This window comes from Bubalus kerabau, chromosome 6, assembly GCF_029407905.1.
Source record: "Bubalus kerabau isolate K-KA32 ecotype Philippines breed swamp buffalo chromosome 6, PCC_UOA_SB_1v2, whole genome shotgun sequence".
Taxonomy (NCBI): Eukaryota; Metazoa; Chordata; class Mammalia; order Artiodactyla; family Bovidae; genus Bubalus; species Bubalus kerabau.
In genome coordinates, this window is record NC_073629.1 from 8608047 (window position 1) to 8624150 (window position 16104).

General features: G+C 67.9%; 10 non-coding genes across 10 annotated transcripts; 4 read left to right on the forward strand and 6 right to left on the reverse strand.

Annotated features, from left to right (window-relative positions):
* Positions 1–3041: 3041 nt before the first annotated feature.
* Positions 3042–3113, reverse strand: TRNAE-CUC (transfer RNA glutamic acid (anticodon CUC)). Its single transcript has one exon. It is a non-coding gene; the product is annotated as a tRNA-Glu (tRNA).
* A 304-nt stretch (positions 3114–3417) lies between these two features.
* TRNAG-UCC (transfer RNA glycine (anticodon UCC)) lies at positions 3418–3489 on the reverse strand. Its single transcript has one exon. It is a non-coding gene; the product is annotated as a tRNA-Gly (tRNA).
* A 759-nt stretch (positions 3490–4248) lies between these two features.
* On the reverse strand, positions 4249–4320 carry TRNAD-GUC (transfer RNA aspartic acid (anticodon GUC)). Its single transcript has one exon. It is a non-coding gene; the product is annotated as a tRNA-Asp (tRNA).
* A 540-nt stretch (positions 4321–4860) lies between these two features.
* On the forward strand, positions 4861–4943 carry TRNAL-CAG (transfer RNA leucine (anticodon CAG)). The gene has a single exon. It is a non-coding gene; the product is annotated as a tRNA-Leu (tRNA).
* Positions 4944–6242: 1299 nt separating this feature from the next.
* Positions 6243–6313, forward strand: TRNAG-GCC (transfer RNA glycine (anticodon GCC)). Its single transcript has one exon. It is a non-coding gene; the product is annotated as a tRNA-Gly (tRNA).
* A 6028-nt stretch (positions 6314–12341) lies between these two features.
* On the reverse strand, positions 12342–12413 carry TRNAE-CUC (transfer RNA glutamic acid (anticodon CUC)). Its single transcript has one exon. It is a non-coding gene; the product is annotated as a tRNA-Glu (tRNA).
* Positions 12414–12717: 304 nt separating this feature from the next.
* Positions 12718–12789, reverse strand: TRNAG-UCC (transfer RNA glycine (anticodon UCC)). Its single transcript has one exon. It is a non-coding gene; the product is annotated as a tRNA-Gly (tRNA).
* A 759-nt stretch (positions 12790–13548) lies between these two features.
* TRNAD-GUC (transfer RNA aspartic acid (anticodon GUC)) lies at positions 13549–13620 on the reverse strand. Its single transcript has one exon. It is a non-coding gene; the product is annotated as a tRNA-Asp (tRNA).
* A 540-nt stretch (positions 13621–14160) lies between these two features.
* TRNAL-CAG (transfer RNA leucine (anticodon CAG)) lies at positions 14161–14243 on the forward strand. Its single transcript has one exon. It is a non-coding gene; the product is annotated as a tRNA-Leu (tRNA).
* Positions 14244–15542: 1299 nt separating this feature from the next.
* TRNAG-GCC (transfer RNA glycine (anticodon GCC)) lies at positions 15543–15613 on the forward strand. The gene has a single exon. It is a non-coding gene; the product is annotated as a tRNA-Gly (tRNA).
* Positions 15614–16104: the final 491 nt, after the last annotated feature.

Genomic DNA, 16104 nt, shown 5'->3' on the forward strand with positions numbered 1-16104 from the left:
CCCCCAGCCATGTCACACCCGAGACTGGACATTTGCTCCTGATGAGTGGTGACTTTGGTCTCTGGGGCGGTACGGCGGGCCCACCCACCCATCTCGGACCAGTTCTGGCCCCCATCTGGCACTCCGTTTCTGTCGTTCGCTTGCCTGTGTCCTCAGCCCACCGCTGAGCCTGAGCAGCCTGCGGCACCGCGCACCAGTGTGGCTCGCCCGTTCACCCGCCACCCCGCCCAAATGGAGTGCTCTCGCACCATCTTCCTCACGCCACAGCACCCTCACTGTCACGGCCTGCCCTCTGCCTTTCCCTCCAGACTCCAGGCTCGGCCCCTTGCCCCCACCCCCGCCGCCATCCCCCTGGAGCTCGGGCCCCCCCTCACACGTCCTGCCCTGGCCTGGCCTGCCCTGCCCTGACGTTCACCAGCTCGGGCCTCCCTCCGGCTCCACAGGCCCACCCCGACCCCGCGCCCAGCCCTACCTCCCGCAGATCCGTCCCGGCCTCTCACCTGCGCCTGGCACGGCTTCGCCACCGCGCCCATGCTTCTGCAGAGGGCCTGCTCAAGTGGCCTGCCGATCTTTGGGCCAGGTTCCCGCGAGCCCCACACGCCCCTTCCCGCCGGCCCTCCAGGCAGACCCCACCCAAGCACCCCCGGGCCTGCCTGCCAGCCCCTCGGCTCGCTGCCGCCCCCTCTGCCTGTGATCGCGCTGCCCAGGTCCCTGATCCACGTGGGGCGCCCACCAGCCAGGGCCCCAAGCACCTTCGTCCCATACTCTCCCCCACGCACGCTGACGCCCACGACACGGCAGGGGCCTCAAGGAGACCTCCTTTAACAACCACAAGCACACGTCGGGACACGGGGGCTCTTTTCCCAAAGGGGACTCGGCTTCGTGCCTTTCGCACCCAAATGTGCCGCCCTCTACGCACTTTGGTGACCTTCGTCGGCCGTCCACTTCACCTCCGAAGGACACAGTCCTTGAACAGGCGTGAAATGAAACCCTTTGGGGATAGACGAGCCCGAGATTGGCCCAGGGGGAGACTGTGGTGGGCGATTACCCTCGGGGAGAGTTCCTAGGGGAAGACGATGACAGGTAGGGGAGAGGGATAGAGTGGATCCTGGATAGACAGGTTAGAGAGAATGGGAAACTCTTAGATGTCATAACTAGGGGAGGGGTGCGTGGAACAGGGCGCTCTGTGTGTGTGTGTGTGTGTGTCTGTGTGTGTGTGTGCGTGCGCCCGAGTGCCCACCTTTGGTTACGAGTGGGGGAGGGAGGCCTGGGTAAACCTTGCCTCAGTCCGGTAGGCTTGAGAGCTGTGGTCAGGCAAGGGAAACACCCTGATGGTCGGGTTGTCCTCCCCGGCAGGCATCGCTGCCTCGAGCGCATCTGCCGCCTCCCGGCTGGTGGGCTAGCTTTTCCCAGCCGGGCCGGGCCGGCCCGGCCCGCCCCGCCCCGCCCGGATCTGCGAGCTCTCTCCCTTCCACTGCGCGGTGGTGGGATTCGCGGCACAGGTCCACATCCATCTTCACCCCTTGGCCTCGGGGAGAGCGAAGAAGAACTAAAGAGCCTCTTGAGGAAAGTGAAAGAGGAGAGTGAAAACGTTGGCTTCAAACTCAACATTCAGAAAACTAAGATCATGGCATCCCGTCCCATCACTTCATGGCAAATAGATGGGGAAACAACAGAAAGCGGGCGAGACTTCATTTGGGGGGGCTCCCCCAAAGCACTGCAGACGCCGGCCGCGGCCGTGAAATGAAAAGACGTTCGCCTCCTTGGGAGAAAAGCTATGACCAATCTTGACAGCATGTCCAAAAGCAGAGACGAGGGGTGTGACGAGGGTCCGTCTCGTGAAAGCTACGGCTTCTCCGGCGGTCACGAACAGATGTGAGAGGTGGAGTATAAAGAAGGCCGAGTGCCGAAGAATTGATGCTTTTGGACTGCGGTGTTGGAGAAGACTCTTGAGAGTCCCTTGGACTGCGAGGAGACCCAACCCGTCCATCCTAGAGGAAATCAGTCCTGGATATTCATTGGAAGGGCTGAGGCTGAAGCTGAAACTCCGATCCTCTGGCCACCTGACCCGCAGGACTGACTCACGGGAAAAGACCCTGATGGAAGGCAGGAGGAGACGGGGACGACCCGACAGAAGATGAGAGGCTTGGGTGGCATCCCCGACTGGACGGACGTGGGTTTGAGCAAGCCGCGCGAGTCGGTGATGGACAGGGAAGCCTGGGGCTGCTGCAGTGCCCTGAGCGACCGAACTGATCCCGATGCCTCCCGGGCGCCGTGGTCCGCCTCCCAGAGCCCAGTCCAGACCAGAACCCTCTTGGAGACACCAGCGGCATACGGGAGTCACAGCCAGCCCGGGACCTGGCACGCAGTGGCCAAGCCGCCCAGAGAGGTGGCTGGCATGAGGGACATGGGAAGGCAGGCGTGTCCGTGGCCACTGGCCCCCTCTCCCAGAGGCAGATCCCCCTCGCTCACCTTGGGCTGCGGCCACCGCCCCTGCCGCTGCTGGCCCCCGTTGGTGGTTGGTGACCACCGCAGCCCGCGCCCCTACCCCCGCGCCTACCCCCACCCGCCCTATCCAACCCCACCTCCTCACCCCCACCCACAGCAGGAGAACCAGCACAAGCCCAGGAGCATCACGGCCGCCACCAGGGCCAGCAGCCGCAGCCCCTCAGGAGGGAGGGAGGCGGGGCATGGGAGGCCTCAGGCCGGTCGTGGTGAAAGCGGCGCGGCGCGAGGTCGCCACTGCGGCCAAAAAAGCTTTGCCCCGGGGGACGGCGGAGGTGGCCTGAATCGCGCTTGGGCTGGAGGTGCAGGGTCCCGGGGGGGCCTCTGGCGCAGTGCTGAGCTGCTAAGTCGCTTCAGTCCTGTCCGACTCTGTGCGACCCCATAGACTAGACGGCAGCCCACCAGGCTCCCCCGTCCCTGGGATTCTCCAGGCAAGAGGACTAGAGTGGGTTGCCATTGCGTAGGCTAAAAGGCTGGGCGGGTCGCCGGCGAGGACCTCGGCAGGTGGCAGGCCTCCGGAGAGGAAGAAGAAAGGCTTCCCTGACCGGGAATCGAACCCGGGCCGCGGCGGTGAGAGCGCCGAATCCTAACCACTAGACCACCAGGGAGCGTCGGGGCACGGCCCTCGCCTGCTCCGGCTGAACCCAGCGCCTCCATGCCACCCGCCCGCGCCCCCTTGCTGCCCACACCCCGCCTTTGCAAGTCCAGCCGCCCGCCGGCCCTGTCAGTCCGCCTGCCCTGGCGTGCCGTCTTGCTTTCCGCACCCTCAAAACACTGCGCGCGCCGCCGGCTTCTCGCACACACGCCAAAAGCCGCGGGGCCAGCGGGCTGGCTCCCCGCACCCAGCTCTCTCTCCCCCCCCCGAACGCCCCTGCCGGGAGGACGGTGCAGCTCAGCAAAAGGTCGGCCCGCTGCGTTGGCCGGGAATCGAACCCGGGTCAACTGCTTGGAAGGCAGCTATGCTCACCACTATACCACCAACGCTACACAGCCCGGGCGGCCTCCGGACGCCGGCCCCGGGCTCGCCCCAGCATACGCTCCCCGCCGCCGCCGCCGCCGCCGCCGCCTCCGCATCCCTGCCCCGACGCCCCGTCAGCCGGAGGCTCTGCGCCGCCGCCGGCGCCACCAGCAGCCGCGCGCCGCCCCATGCGCGCCAGCGCGACGCCGTTGCGTGGTCCACCGGCCCGACGGCCTTGCGGCCCTCCGGCCCTTCGCTCCCCGCCGCGGCCCGCGAACGCCTCCGCCCTCAGCCCCGGCGGGCAACGCGGGGCACGCAGCTTCCCGCACCCAGCTGGCCAAAAAAGCCCTTCTCCACCGGGCGCTGGGCGCCGCCACTTCCCACGACGACTTGGGGACACGGGACCCAGCTGCCTGCACGCGTCGCGGCGCTGTGCCGAGCCGCACGGCGGGGGCGTCGCGAGCCTAGGAGCCCACTGAGGCAGCCAGTGGGGGTGGGTGCGTGGGCGGCCGGGCGGCCGGGCGCGCCGCAAGCTCCGGCTCTGGTCGGGCAAGGCCGTGGGGTGGCCAAGGAGGCCCTCGCTCGGCCGTGGCGACCGTGCGCCCGGCGACCACAAAGGGCTCAGTCAGGCTGGAGGGCTGCACGGGGAGAGGGGGGTCGACGGTGGCTAGGCAGGGCACCGCGCCCTGGCGCCTCGCCCAAAGGCGGCGGGACGAGACCAAGGGCCCTTGGGGGCCTGGCGGCAGGACAGAGAGCGACCGCGGCCACCAAAAAGGAGGTGTGGCCTCCCCGTCGGGGAATCGAACCCCGGTCTCCCGCGTGACAGGCGGGGATACTCACCACTATACTAACGAGGACGGCGGCGACCGTCCTACCGCCCGGCCGCTCACCGGCTCTCGGGCTGCCTGCCGACGCGTCCCCCTGCCCAGCACGGGCCCCCGGCCACCGCGGGTCCCGACCCAACCGCGCACCCAACCAACCGCCTCGGTCACAGCGGCAGCCCGCCACCCCGACAGGGCCCCGGACCCCCGGGGCACTGGACACGCCCCAGTGCGCGCCGCCTCTTGCCTCCAACGCGGGCATTCCGCCGGCAGAAGGGGGCCCGAGAAGGAAAGCCAGGCTGCGAGGACACGGTGGGCGCGCGCCGGCCGGCGTCCGGCCAGGAGAGGCGCGGCTGGGGAGGGGCCGGCCCGCCCAGGGCCCGGCTGGGTCCGGGGCGCGACCTGCGGCCGCCGCGCGCCGACTCCGTCGACACCCACCCCGGACGGCCGCCTGCCTGCCTGCCTGCCTGCCTGGCTGCCTGCCGCGGCGCAGCGCGCGGCCCGCCAAGGGCACCGGGGCTGGCGCCGCGTCGGGTCCCAGCCAGGCGAGCGGCCACGCGCCCAGCCAGGCCCGCCGTCAGGATGGCCGAGCGGTCTAAGGCGCTGCGTTCAGGTCGCAGTCTCCCCTGGAGGCGTGGGTTCGAATCCCACTCCTGACAAGCCAGCCTTTTGGCCCGCCGGACAAACGCACCCGTCCTCCCCGCGCCACTGCCTTTCTCCACACACGCGCTGCCTCCCGCCGCCTGCACCCCCGCCCCAGGAACCTTCAGTCCTCCTCAGCGCATCCTTCCTCCCCAGCTGGCTGCAGCTGCAGCTGCAGCTGCTGGTTTTCCTGCCTCCCCGCTTCCCCCTCGCCCACCCTCGCCCACCCTCGCCCACCCTCCCACTTTCACTCCCACGGCCCCGCCCCGCCCCCGGCCGCGCCGAAGCACGCAGCCCCGCCGCGGGTGGCAAGCCCTCCTCGCGTCGCCGGCGCTCCGACTTCTGCCGGGAACGGCCAACTGGCTCTCGCAGCCTTGCTTCCACGTCCGCCCCCGGCCGCTCTCCCTCCGGCCGGCACCCTGTCCTCCGCAGCCGGCCCGCCGGCCCGCCTGCGCTCCCCAGCCACACCGAGGCGGCCGAGCCCCCGCCTTGCCCGCCAGGGGGGTGCTGCGTGCCCTCGACGCTTCTGCGCCTTGCGGCCTTGGCCGGGCCACACCTGCCTGCCGCCCGCCAGGGACACGTGCCTCCCAGCCTTCCTGCGGGCCAGCGAACACCGGTCTTCCTGGCACGAGTCCGTCCCGGGAAGGGTGCTCCTCTGGGGAGGGAGCGGAAGCCCTGCGTGCCCGTGCAGCCCACCCACAGGCGCCCGGCCGGCGCCCCCGCGCCCGTTCCCGGGGGAAGCCGCTGCCCGGGCCGCAGCCAAGCCCGCCTGCGCGCGCTCCCTGCCTCAGCCGGCAGTCCCCGAGCCAGGAGCCGCTCTGCCAAAGCGCCCCTCCTCACCAGCACCACCACCCCGTCAGAGCCGGACCTCGGGAGCGCGGGCCGCCAGAGCGCTCGAGCCGGGCTCACACGCCTTGGGGTCGGGACCCGGCGGTCGCTGAGAGGAACGTCGGCGCGCGGCCGCAGCGACCACGCGGCGCCTGCGCCTGCACCTGACAGGGATGCCGGCGCCGGGCAGACGGCGTCGGCTCCCGGCCCCCTCGGGCGACACCGACAGGGTCGCGGCGGCCGTGGTCGGCGCAGAAGGCGCGGGACGGGCCGAGTGGGTCCCTCCGAGAGCGCCGCGCCCTGGGGCCCTGCACGTGCCCGGATCCTGGCTTTCAGGTCGCGCCCCCCACCCCCAACCTCTATCTCCCGTCGTCTCCTGTTCCGATAGAGCAGATAGATGCCGACGGGCGACGGGCGAGCAGTGAGCAGTGCCGGGCGGGTGGCGGTCAGCGCCTCTGGGGCGGCGTCGGGCGGCTTGGGTCATCGGTGCATGGGTGGTTCAGTGGTAGAATTCTCGCCTGCCACGCGGGAGGCCCGGGTTCGATTCCCGGCCCATGCAGCCACAGCGTCCCCTTTTGGTCCCGCACTGCAGCCCCAGAGCCCAGCTAGGTCTGCCGGCTGAAAGGCGCTCCGGGCAGCGCTCCTGCAACCGCTGGCTGCTACCTGCCGCCCGCTGCCTCTCCCACGCAGACGCCCACCACCCCGCCCCACCCCACCCCACCCAGAAAAGGCCCTGCTGCCAAGCCTCCGTGGCCCCAAGCCCTGCGGGCTCAGCCGCCCGTGCGTCCAGGCACCTTTCTTGGGTTTGCTCGCTTCCTCACCCGGACCCAGCCGGGGGCTCAGGGATTGCCCTGGAAGGAATACCCCACGGCTGGCAGCCGCCCGCACCACCTCGTCACCTTTCACAACGTCCGTCTCCAAGCTCCCTGCCTCACTCTCCCCACACTCCGGAGAATCAATCACACTACGTTTGCACGGCCAGGAGCAAGGAAGTTGCCACATCTGGCAAGCATACATCCCTTTCGCCTGGAGGGTCCCTGGACCAGAGTCTTGCAGGAGGAGTTCCAAAGAAGTCCACCAGCTCCCCGTCCCTCGGCAGAAATAGGTCTCCAACAGGGACGGCCTCACCGTCTCCAACATCACCCCATCCCCCTGAAACCCTGTTGCGCGCCACACCTCAGCATCAGCCCTGCCGCAAGAGCACCACCACCTCAGCCTGCACCCTCACCGTCCCCCGACTTCCCCAAACGCACCCCATCATCCCACCCCCACCCCGCTCGGTGCCTCCCCCATCTGCACACCCCCCCTCCTCCCCACGCCCAGTTCCTCCCTGAGCCATTCCAAATCCCAGTCTTGTCCAGGAACCTGCCTTTGCATTTGTCGCACTGGCCTGCCTCCCCCCACCCCCCACCCCAGGCCAGGGCCTGCTCCTCTTTCTGCGGCTTCCAACACGAGTAGAACTGATTTACAGTCCTGGGTTAGTCTCAGGTGCTCGGCAAAGGGGATTCAGTCCCCTGTTCTTTTCCAGGTGATTTTCCAGTGTAGGTTAAGGTGAGACACGAATACAGTTCTCATGCTACAGAGGAAAGCTCTGTTGCTCATCGGCTGTAAGCATAGTATTTCCTATCTCTTGATCCGACTCCAACTTCGTCCCTTCCCTGCCTTTCCCCTTGGGTAGCCCTATGCACCTTTTCTACGTCTCAAGGTCGGTTTCCCGTTGCACAGACATTCCTTTGTATTCGTTGTTCGAGTCCACAGAGCTTTGTCCCTCTCCACCCGACCCACTTCACTCAGTGGTCCCTTCTGTGGGTCCGTCCGGCCTTGTGGCCCATGGCGATGGCTGCTCCTTCTTGATGGCTGCGTCACATTCCACGGTATGTATTTGCCTCACCTTCTTGTGCCGGCCACGGGCCGACCGGCACATGAGCGTTTCCCATGTCTCGGCTACGGCACCGAGGGCTGCGATGACCCTGGGGGATGCCCGCCTCTCTTCCCATTGGGCGTGCTGTCTTTTCCCGATGAGTAGCCGGGATTGGGTCTGCTGGATCACAATGTAAGCTCTTCTTTTTCCTACTCTTGGACCGATCCTCGACTGACGGACTTCCCCGGAGTGGCAGTCGTTGTTCTGGAAGTGTAGAACAGCACGATCTACAGCCTGGTGCCCGTGTCCGCTGTACAGCGTTGTGATTCACTCCTGGGCATGTAGGATTAGGGTTTCAGATCGGTTTCCGTTACAGGTGATGACAGGATGTGGGATCTCATTCCCTGTAGCATCCCGTGTATCCTCGTTGCTCCTCTCCTTTCTACGCAGTACTGGTACGGTACATCCGTTGAGCCCGGCTCCTCATCCATCCCTCCGTGCGTGACTCTGCCCTTGGGAAGCCCGAGGCTGCTTTCCCGAGCCTGAGAGTCTGTCGCTGGTGGGCACAGGGGTGAATATGTACAACACTTTAGATTCCCCCATCTGTGACCCTGTCTGTGTGACTTCCCTCACCAAGGGTAATATTCTGCAGCTCCAGCCGCTGTTGCTGCCAGTGACACTAACTTGACTCGTGTGGACGGCTCAGTGGCATCCCATTCTCTCCCTTTCTCTGGTATGGCACCTTCGTGGGTGAGCCGTTGGGGATGGGCACTAGGGTTTCCTCCACGTCTCGGCTACGGCAAACAGTGCTGCCATGACCGTGGGGTTGGCATGTGTCTTTCCGAATGAAGAGTTGCGGCTCTCACGGGTATGTACCCAGGGTGGGCTTGGGACAGCTCGCCTGTTTCCCGCTGACTTAGTTGCCTGTAGATTTCGTTTTCTTGTCAAAGCTTACTCGAATGTCGGAGTTGCGGTTGTTGCGGAAGTACAGTGGATTTCCAATATTGTGCTCGTTTCCGATGGACCGCAAAGTGATTCTGTTTCCCATGTACAGATTTTGGATTTCGTGTATGTTTTCAGATTCTTTTCCACTTGAGGGTATTCCAGGGTCCTGACGCTTATTCCCTGTGTTGAACTGGATCACCTGGGCGCTTCTCCCTCTATCCAGGGTCCTGCGTATCTGTTGGTCCCAGCTGCGCACTCATCGCTCCAGCGCTGCCTTTCGCTGGCGTTACCCTAAGGTGGTGTTCTGCGTGAGTGGGTTTCTCCCCGGCAAATAGCGTCGTTTTGCATTCTTTCACACGTTCCACATGTCTTTGTCCCACGCGGTCTGACATTCTTCACCAAGTGTAAGAGTCTCTAGGTCCGTCATTGCTTGTGACAAATGGCAACACTTGGTTTATTTCCTTATGCCTGAGTGATGGTTCCATGCTACACCTGTGCCACCTCTTCTCGGGCCCGCCACGTGTGCATGGGCGCTGGGCCTTGCTCCGTGTCTTGGCGACGGCAAACAGTGCTGCCGTGTCCGTGGCGGTGTGCGGACCTCAGACCTCCCCGACGTTTGCCCTCTGCGGGTGTGTACCCTGGAGGGATGACTGTGCTCGGTCACATGGGAGCTCTCCTTGGTCCTCGTGAAATCTCAGCCACCCGAGCTCCCAACCACCACCCCCCATCCTACCCTGACCCCCCAGCCATGTCACACCCGAGACTGGACATTTGCTCCTGATGAGTGGTGACTTTGGTCTCTGGGGCGGTACGGCGGGCCCACCCACCCATCTCGGACCAGTTCTGGCCCCCATCTGGCACTCCGTTTCTGTCGTTCGCTTGCCTGTGTCCTCAGCCCACCGCTGAGCCTGAGCAGCCTGCGGCACCGCGCACCAGTGTGGCTCGCCCGTTCACCCGCCACCCCCGCCCAAATGGAGTGCTCTCGCACCATCTTCCTCACGCCACAGCACCCTCACTGTCACGGCCTGCCCTCTGCCTTTCCCTCCAGACTCCAGGCTCGGCCCCTTGCCCCCACCCCCGCCGCCATCCCCCTGGAGCTCGGGCCCCCCCTCACACGTCCTGCCCTGGCCTGGCCTGCCCTGCCCTGACGTTCACCAGCTCGGGCCTCCCTCCGGCTCCACAGACCCACCCCGACCCCGCGCCCAGCCCTACCTCCCGCAGATCCGTCCCGGCCTCTCACCTGCGCCTGGCACGGCTTCGCCACCGCGCCCATGCTTCTGCAGAGGGCCTGCTCAAGTGGCCTGCCGATCTTTGGGCCAGGTTCCCGCGAGCCCCACACGCCCCTTCCCGCCGGCCCTCCAGGCAGACCCCACCCAAGCACCCCCGGGCCTGCCTGCCAGCCCCTCGGCTCGCTGCCGCCCCCTCTGCCTGTGATCGCGCTGCCCAGGTCCCTGATCCACGTGGGGCGCCCACCAGCCAGGGCCCCAAGCACCTTCGTCCCATACTCTCCCCCATGCACGCTGACGCCCACGACACGGCAGGGGCCTCAAGGAGACCTCCTTTAACAACCACAAGCACACGTCGGGACACGGGGGCTCTTTTCCCAAAGGGGACTCGGCTTCGTGCCTTTCGCACCCAAATGTGCCGCCCTCTACGCACTTTGGTGACCTTCGTCGGCCGTCCACTTCACCTCCGAAGGACACAGTCCTTGAACAGGCGTGAAATGAAACCCTTTGGGGATAGACGAGCCCGAGATTGGCCCAGGGGGAGACTGTGGTGGGCGATTACCCTCGGGGAGAGTTCCTAGGGGAAGACGATGACAGGTAGGGGAGAGGGATAGAGTGGATCCTGGATAGACAGGTTAGAGAGAATGGGAAACTCTTAGATGTCATAACTAGGGGAGGGGTGCGTGGAACAGGGCGCTCTGTGTGTGTGTGTGTGTGTGTCTGTGTGTGTGTGTGCGTGCGCCCGAGTGCCCACCTTTGGTTACGAGTGGGGGAGGGAGGCCTGGGTAAACCTTGCCTCAGTCCGGTAGGCTTGAGAGCTGTGGTCAGGCAAGGGAAACACCCTGATGGTCGGGTTGTCCTCCCCGGCAGGCATCGCTGCCTCGAGCGCATCTGCCGCCTCCCGGCTGGTGGGCTAGCTTTTCCCAGCCGGGCCGGGCCGGCCCGGCCCGCCCCGCCCCGCCCGGATCTGCGAGCTCTCTCCCTTCCACTGCGCGGTGGTGGGATTCGCGGCACAGGTCCACATCCATCTTCACCCCTTGGCCTCGGGGAGAGCGAAGAAGAACTAAAGAGCCTCTTGAGGAAAGTGAAAGAGGAGAGTGAAAACGTTGGCTTCAAACTCAACATTCAGAAAACTAAGATCATGGCATCCCGTCCCATCACTTCATGGCAAATAGATGGGGAAACAACAGAAAGCGGGCGAGACTTCATTTGGGGGGGCTCCCCCAAAGCACTGCAGACGCCGGCCGCGGCCGTGAAATGAAAAGACGTTCGCCTCCTTGGGAGAAAAGCTATGACCAATCTTGACAGCATGTCCAAAAGCAGAGACGAGGGGTGTGACGAGGGTCCGTCTCGTGAAAGCTACGGCTTCTCCGGCGGTCACGAACAGATGTGAGAGGTGGAGTATAAAGAAGGCCGAGTGCCGAAGAATTGATGCTTTTGGACTGCGGTGTTGGAGAAGACTCTTGAGAGTCCCTTGGACTGCGAGGAGACCCAACCCGTCCATCCTAGAGGAAATCAGTCCTGGATATTCATTGGAAGGACTGAGGCTGAAGCTGAAACTCCGATCCTCTGGCCACCTGACCCGCAGGACTGACTCACGGGAAAAGACCCTGATGGAAGGCAGGAGGAGACGGGGACGACCCGACAGAAGATGAGAGGCTTGGGTGGCATCCCCGACTGGACGGACGTGGGTTTGAGCAAGCCGCGCGAGTCGGTGATGGACAGGGAAGCCTGGGGCTGCTGCAGTGCCCTGAGCGACCGAACTGATCCCGATGCCTCCCGGGCGCCGTGGTCCGCCTCCCAGAGCCCAGTCCAGACCAGAACCCTCTTGGAGACACCAGCGGCATACGGGAGTCACAGCCAGCCCGGGACCTGGCACGCAGTGGCCAAGCCGCCCAGAGAGGTGGCTGGCATGAGGGACATGGGAAGGCAGGCGTGTCCGTGGCCACTGGCCCCCTCTCCCAGAGGCAGATCCCCCTCGCTCACCTTGGGCTGCGGCCACCGCCCCTGCCGCTGCTGGCCCCCGTTGGTGGTTGGTGACCACCGCAGCCCGCGCCCCTACCCCCGCGCCTACCCCCACCCGCCCTATCCAACCCCACCTCCTCACCCCCACCCACAGCAGGAGAACCAGCACAAGCCCAGGAGCATCACGGCCGCCACCAGGGCCAGCAGCCGCAGCCCCTCAGGAGGGAGGGAGGCGGGGCATGGGAGGCCTCAGGCCGGTCGTGGTGAAAGCGGCGCGGCGCGAGGTCGCCACTGCGGCCAAAAAAGCTTTGCCCCGGGGGACGGCGGAGGTGGCCTGAATCGCGCTTGGGCTGGAGGTGCAGGGTCCCGGGGGGGCCTCTGGCGCAGTGCTGAGCTGCTAAGTCGCTTCAGTCCTGTCCGACTCTGTGCGACCCCATAGACTAGACGGCAGCCCACCAGGCTCCCCCGTCCCTGGGATTCTCCAGGCAAGAGGACTAGAGTGGGTTGCCATTGCGTAGGCTAAAAGGCTGGGCGGGTCGCCGGCGAGGACCTCGGCAGGTGGCAGGCCTCCGGAGAGGAAGAAGAAAGGCTTCCCTGACCGGGAATCGAACCCGGGCCGCGGCGGTGAGAGCGCCGAATCCTAACCACTAGACCACCAGGGAGCGTCGGGGCACGGCCCTCGCCTGCTCCGGCTGAACCCAGCGCCTCCATGCCACCCGCCCGCGCCCCCTTGCTGCCCACACCCCGCCTTTGCAAGTCCAGCCGCCCGCCGGCCCTGTCAGTCCGCCTGCCCTGGCGTGCCGTCTTGCTTTCCGCACCCTCAAAACACTGCGCGCGCCGCCGGCTTCTCGCACACACGCCAAAAGCCGCGGGGCCAGCGGGCTGGCTCCCCGCACCCAGCTCTCTCTCCCCCCCCCGAACGCCCCTGCCGGGAGGACGGTGCAGCTCAGCAAAAGGTCGGCCCGCTGCGTTGGCCGGGAATCGAACCCGGGTCAACTGCTTGGAAGGCAGCTATGCTCACCACTATACCACCAACGCTACACAGCCCGGGCGGCCTCCGGACGCCGGCCCCGGGCTCGCCCCAGCATACGCTCCCCGCCGCCGCCGCCGCCGCCGCCGCCTCCGCATCCCTGCCCCGACGCCCCGTCAGCCGGAGGCTCTGCGCCGCCGCCGGCGCCACCAGCAGCCGCGCGCCGCCCCATGCGCGCCAGCGCGACGCCGTTGCGTGGTCCACCGGCCCGACGGCCTTGCGGCCCTCCGGCCCTTCGCTCCCCGCCGCGGCCCGCGAACGCCTCCGCCCTCAGCCCCGGCGGGCAACGCGGGGCACGCAGCTTCCCGCACCCAGCTGGCCAAAAAAGCCCTTCTCCACCGGGCGCTGGGCGCCGCCACTTCCCACGACGACTTGGGGACACGGGACCCAGCTGCCTGCACGCGTCGCGGCGCTGTGCCGAGCCGCACGGCGGGGGCGTCGCGAGCCTAGGAGCCCACTGAGGCAGCCAGTGGGGGTGGGTGCGTGGGCGGCCGGGCGGCCGGGCGCGCCGCAAGCTCCGGCTCTGGTCGGGCAAGGCCGTGGGGTGGCCAAGGAGGCCCTCGCTCGGCCGTGGCGACCGTGCGCCCGGCGACCACAAAGGGCTCAGTCAGGCTGGAGGGCTGCACGGGGAGAGGGGGGTCGACGGTGGCTAGGCAGGGCACCGCGCCCTGGCGCCTCGCCCAAAGGCGGCGGGACGAGACCAAGGGCCCTTGGGGGCCTGGCGGCAGGACAGAGAGCGACCGCGGCCACCAAAAAGGGGGTGTGGCCTCCCCGTCGGGGAATCGAACCCCGGTCTCCCGCGTGACAGGCGGGGATACTCACCACTATACTAACGAGGACGGCGGCGACCGTCCTACCGCCCGGCCGCTCACCGGCTCTCGGGCTGCCTGCCGACGCGTCCCCCTGCCCAGCACGGGCCCCCGGCCACCGCGGGTCCCGACCCAACCGCGCACCCAACCAACCGCCTCGGTCACAGCGGCAGCCCGCCACCCCGACAGGGCCCCGGACCCCCGGGGCACTGGACACGCCCCAGTGCGCGCCGCCTCTTGCCTCCAACGCGGGCATTCCGCCGGCAGAAGGGGGCCCGAGAAGGAAAGCCAGGCTGCGAGGACACGGTGGGCGCGCGCCGGCCGGCGTCCGGCCAGGAGAGGCGCGGCTGGGGAGGGGCCGGCCCGCCCAGGGCCCGGCTGGGTCCGGGGCGCGACCTGCGGCCGCCGCGCGCCGACTCCGTCGACACCCACCCCGGACGGCCGCCTGCCTGCCTGCCTGCCTGCCTGGCTGCCTGCCGCGGCGCAGCGCGCGGCCCGCCAAGGGCACCGGGGCTGGCGCCGCGTCGGGTCCCAGCCAGGCGAGCGGCCACGCGCCCAGCCAGGCCCGCCGTCAGGATGGCCGAGCGGTCTAAGGCGCTGCGTTCAGGTCGCAGTCTCCCCTGGAGGCGTGGGTTCGAATCCCACTCCTGACAAGCCAGCCTTTTGGCCCGCCGGACAAACGCACCCGTCCTCCCCGCGCCACTGCCTTTCTCCACACACGCGCTGCCTCCCGCCGCCTGCACCCCCGCCCCAGGAACCTTCAGTCCTCCTCAGCGCATCCTTCCTCCCCAGCTGGCTGCAGCTGCAGCTGCAGCTGCTGGTTTTCCTGCCTCCCCGCTTCCCCCTCGCCCACCCTCGCCCACCCTCGCCCACCCTCCCACTTTCACTCCCACGGCCCCGCCCCGCCCCCGGCCGCGCCGAAGCACGCAGCCCCGCCGCGGGTGGCAAGCCCTCCTCGCGTCGCCGGCGCTCCGACTTCTGCCGGGAACGGCCAACTGGCTCTCGCAGCCTTGCTTCCACGTCCGCCCCCGGCCGCTCTCCCTCCGGCCGGCACCCTGTCCTCCGCAGCCGGCCCGCCGGCCCGCCTGCGCTCCCCAGCCACACCGAGGCGGCCGAGCCCCCGCCTTGCCCGCCAGGGGGGTGCTGCGTGCCCTCGACGCTTCTGCGCCTTGCGGCCTTGGCCGGGCCACACCTGCCTGCCGCCCGCCAGGGACACGTGCCTCCCAGCCTTCCTGCGGGCCAGCGAACACCGGTCTTCCTGGCACGAGTCCGTCCCGGGAAGGGTGCTCCTCTGGGGAGGGAGCGGAAGCCCTGCGTGCCCGTGCAGCCCACCCACAGGCGCCCGGCCGGCGCCCCCGCGCCCGTTCCCGGGGGAAGCCGCTGCCCGGGCCGCAGCCAAGCCCGCCTGCGCGCGCTCCCTGCCTCAGCCGGCAGTCCCCGAGCCAGGAGCCGCTCTGCCAAAGGGCCCCTCCTCACCAGCACCACCACCCCGTCAGAGCCGGACCTCGGGAGCGCGGGCCGCCAGAGCGCTCGAGCCGGGCTCACACGCCTTGGGGTCGGGACCCGGCGGTCGCTGAGAGGAACGTCGGCGCGCGGCCGCAGCGACCACGCGGCGCCTGCGCCTGCACCTGACAGGGATGCCGGCGCCGGGCAGACGGCGTCGGCTCCCGGCCCCCTCGGGCGACACCGACAGGGTCGCGGCGGCCGTGGTCGGCGCAGAAGGCGCGGGACGGGCCGAGTGGGTCCCTCCGAGAGCGCCGCGCCCTGGGGCCCTGCACGTGCCCGGATCCTGGCTTTCAGGTCGCGCCCCCCACCCCCAACCTCTATCTCCCGTCGTCTCCTGTTCCGATAGAGCAGATAGATGCCGACGGGCGACGGGCGAGCAGTGAGCAGTGCCGGGCGGGTGGCGGTCAGCGCCTCTGGGGCGGCGTCGGGCGGCTTGGGTCATCGGTGCATGGGTGGTTCAGTGGTAGAATTCTCGCCTGCCACGCGGGAGGCCCGGGTTCGATTCCCGGCCCATGCAGCCACAGCGTCCCCTTTTGGTCCCGCACTGCAGCCCCAGAGCCCAGCTAGGTCTGCCGGCTGAAAGGCGCTCCGGGCAGCGCTCCTGCAACCGCTGGCTGCTACCTGCCGCCCGCTGCCTCTCCCACGCAGACGCCCACCACCCCGCCCCACCCCACCCCACCCAGAAAAGGCCCTGCTGCCAAGCCTCCGTGGCCCCAAGCCCTGCGGGCTCAGCCGCCCGTGCGTCCAGGCACCTTTCTTGGGTTTGCTCGCTTCCTCACCCGGACCCAGCCGGGGGCTCAGGGATTGCCCTGGAAGGAATACCCCACGGCTGGCAGCCGCCCGCACCACCTCGTCACCTTTCACAACGTCCGTCTCCAAGCTCCCTGCCTCACTCTCCCCACACTCCGGAGAATCAATCACACTACGTTTGCACGGCCAGGAGCAAGGAAGTTGCCACATCTGGCAAGCATACATCCCTTTCGCCTGGAGGGTCCCTGGACCAGAGTC